Below are 4,019 nucleotides of genomic sequence, written 5' to 3'. Positions count from 1 at the left end.
TCTGATACTTTTGTTTTTGTATGTATTTTATAGTCAGTGTGATTTCAAATGCTTTTTATTGGATTTTTATGTACTGTTACTTTAACTTAACTTAATTGATGCTCAACTGTGATTTGATGAATTTTTAAAGATGAAGTCTATTTAAAGAGCATCAGATTTTGTATGTGGTTATAAGGTCTGAAGAAGCTTTTTAGCGAAAGCGCTTACCCACTTGATTTTAAACTGCTAATAAATATCTGGACTGACAGTTGAATTTTTGAAGAGCCTGGTTGCCTCGTTACTAATATCTACTTTGGATTATTGTTATTTATTATTCTGTTGTGTAGCGAGGCGTTTATCCTGTGGAGGACTTTCTTAATTTATAATCTTCTAATAAAGCTAAGCTGCTTCAATCAGCCATTAAAGAATCAGTGGCTGCAGCACAATCAACAGGAGTGCAGGATAGAAACAACAGTGATGAAACAGCAAATATACTGTCCACCTCTCTAAATGCTGAAAGAAACTTAAACATTAAGTATAGAAACAAATAATATAAATGGTAGAGAGTTTACAGAAACTGTCTTAGCCACAGGAGCCAAATCTAAAGAGGGAGCTGTCCATCAACCCATAGTCCACAATTTACTGTTTTTTCTCAACCAGAACTTGTACAGAAACCTCAGATCCATGAGTTAAGAAAGGAAAAGGAAAAAAAACAATTAATTAAGTAATAGGTAGCGTTGTCGCCTGACAGTAAGACGTCCTGTTCGATTCTCAGCTAAAGCGTCTTCTGTGTGGAGACATGCGTGAATGGGTGTACCTTCGTTGAAGGTTGTGCGTCAGGCCTGGCAAGTTGGCACTTAAAAAACTACTGCCAATCATTAGCGGACCAGAGTTCTGCTGTGGCGACCCCTAACCGGGAAAAGCCAAAAGATACAACAGCAACACTAGTAATAAATATATCTCGGTTGGAACTGAATAGAGACCAAATTCAGCTATTAAAGGTCTCACATTTATACCATCATTGTGTTCGAACTGAGTTTACACTGGATGTTAGATACTTCAGGAGAAATGTCACCCTGAAAAATATATTTGGGAAAGAACAAGGAAGAAGAAGCAAGTCATATAAGAAACCCAGTAACTTTGTACCAGTCAATCATCCAGCTGTAGATTTATTTATTCGGCTCTGTGAAAATGAAGTAGGAAGCTTGAGACAAGGAAGTAATTCTTTTAGACGCTTCCATAATCTAACAGCACCTAAAAGACAGGCACTGAAAGATCTAAGGAATAGAGAAGACATAGTGATCAAATCAGCAGATAAGGGAGGAGCCATAGTTTTGATGGATTCCCCATGGTATCAGGATCGAATGAAAGAGATGCACAAACCTGTACACAGATCAGGAAAAGTGATCTAAATAAAATGGTCTCACATGTGAAAGATGATCTCTTCGAGTTGCTGATGACTGGTCACCTAACTAAGGAAATATACAACTTTTTTGAAGTTACTAATCCAACTGCACCAACTATAAGTGGCTTGCCGAAGATCCATAAGGATGGACAGAATCCACCACTTCACCCCATTGTAGCAGGTAGGGGATAGATTACAGAACCTCTATCCATATATGTTGAGGAACAATTGAAGAAACTGTTGCCACAAGCTACCATGGTATTTAAGGACACAGGTAGCTTTCTTAGCACACTATATTCCATCATGAACAGTAATGAAGACTACTCGGAGATGCTGTTGATAACCATGGACATCACTAGCCTCTTCACAGTTATTCCCAGTACCTATGGGGTTGAAGCCATCAGGAATACAGTGGTTTTGAGAGATATGAATGTGAACATTGATCTAACATGTACACTTTTGGAACTTATTCTTGAAAACAATGTTTTTATCTATGGGAAGAAATACTTTTGGCACTGCTGGGAGGTAGCCATGAGGACCCTTTAGGAAAACAGCTACTTGAAACTTGCATTAGCACAGTGGGAGCAAGAGCATGTACTTTCTGATAGAAATCCATGGAAAGAACACTTGATATTCTATGGACATTTTGTGGGCGACAGCTTTATATTGTGGAAAGCTGTTGATTCACAATTGATGCTATTCACAGATTATTTGAACCACTCTACTGAATTTAGTTCACAGTTAATAGTTCCAAAGAAATAAACTGATTTCTTATATGTGAAGATAGAACTGTATCTGACATGTGGTATAGAGACATCAATCCATTGGAAAGAAACATGGAGGAACCATTATTTACACAGGAACAGCATGTATCCTGGACATGTTTTTAAGAATATAATGGAGAATCAAGGCACATGCATTTCAAGACTGTTTACTAAAGATACAGATTATGAATGCAAGAAGGTTAAATTGGAGTGTCATTTAAAGGAGAGAGATTATGCAACTAAGAAACCAGAATCAACAGAAAACTTAAGAAAAGGAAATGGACAACCCAATTTTTCTAACAGGAAAGCACAGAGGCCGTCCAATGACAGTTCCAAAGGACAGCAAACCCTTGGTTTCATGCTCACATATAGTAATGACTCGAGTCATATATGTAACATTGTCAAAACGTTTTGGCCAGTGTTGACTCAAGATGAAAAATTGAAAGAAATAGTGGGAGAGAAGCCGAAATTCATTTTTAAAAACAAAAAGAACTTGAAAAGGTTACTTTGTACAAAAGATGGTTTCTCTAGAAAAAGTTCTATCAATAAGAAAGGAACTTTCAAATGTGGTAGGTATAAAGCCTGCCCTGTGTTAGATACCAGCAATTTATTAAAACATCCCGTTACAAGACTGGAATATCATTTTTCATGCAGTGCTACCTGTAATAGTAAACATATTGTTTACTTAGCTACTTGTTTAAAGTATTCTGCTTATTACGTAGGCAAAACCAACCAACAACTCAAGGACAGAGTGTTGTGCCATCAGAGAGATATCCAGCATAAGGAGCACAAAAACTCTTTGGCAAATCATGTCATTCAGTATCCCCTATATTCCTTCATGTTTAAAGCCATTGTTAGTGTCTTTGAAGGTCCTAGAGGTGGAGATATAAGCAACAGGACTGAAATATGCGAGGTGAACTGGATTATCAGTCCCCGAGCAGATCGCCCTCCGGGCCTGATTGCAGTTGTACCACTTAAGCTAATTTTAAAAGCAAGGCACATATCCATATGTTGACAAGTGCACAAAGGGACTCTGTAGTTGGTCTACTAGCAAAGGAATATGAAGTTTACCTTAATCTTAAAGAAAATAATTTTTAATATAAGGATGTTGTGTGGAAATAAGTGAAGCATTACACACTGAAGAGCAAAGAAAATCACCTCCTTGATGGTATTTTTTAAGTCCCGTTAGTAGTTGAAAGATGGTTCACGGCACAGAAAGTCTGTGTTGAGATAAACAACTAGTGACTGCACATTTGTCTTTATTCAATGGATTTTGAACAGTTATCCCCTTTGGGAAGTTCTCATCAAGAGGAACTTATGACACCTATATGTGCCTTTGCCATTAATAATGGGAAAGTGAACAATGGACTAGCAACATGGGCCAGTGGTACAAAAGCTGTTCTAGCTTGGTGTGCATCTGTTTTACAAAGAAGCAGATTTTGCTTGTACGGCCATAGCACCCTGAGTGGACCCAATCTCGTCTGGTTTCAGAAGCTAAGCAGGGTTGGGTCTGGTTAGTACTTGGATGGGAGACCGCCAGTGAATACCAGATGCTGAACCAGTAACCCCATGAGGTTTGTTCTTATTGGCACAAGTCAATTTCCACTATGTCCTTATGTCCTTTATTTTGCTTGACAGTTTGAATCAAGAGACATTAATTAAAGTCTGTCTCAGCAACAGAATTAGAATTATACATTTTTTGTTAAGTTTCATTCTAAAAGGATGGATGTTATTTGTACAAGCCCTAAGTAGGTATATAAACCCGAAGTATTTACTGGGAAAGAAAGAACTGAAGTAACATCAGCATTGATTAGTGTTGACAGGGCTGCCTTAGTCTGGTATGTGCTGTTTCTTCAAGGAAATTGTCTTTA

General features: G+C 37.7%; 1 pseudogene; it reads left to right on the top strand.

The window, feature by feature from the left end:
* The first annotated feature begins 3,591 nt into the window (after positions 1 to 3,591).
* LOC122791135 lies at positions 3,592 to 3,710 on the top strand (annotated as a pseudogene).
* Positions 3,711 to 4,019: the final 309 nt, after the last annotated feature.

This window comes from Protopterus annectens, chromosome 16.part0 (assembly GCF_019279795.1).
Source record: "Protopterus annectens isolate FY-2018-M chromosome 16.part0, PAN1.0, whole genome shotgun sequence".
NCBI lineage: Eukaryota > Metazoa > Chordata > Ceratodontiformes > Protopteridae > Protopterus > Protopterus annectens.
Note: the sequence above shows the minus strand (reverse complement) of the source record. Positions and strands in the feature narration are given on the sequence as shown.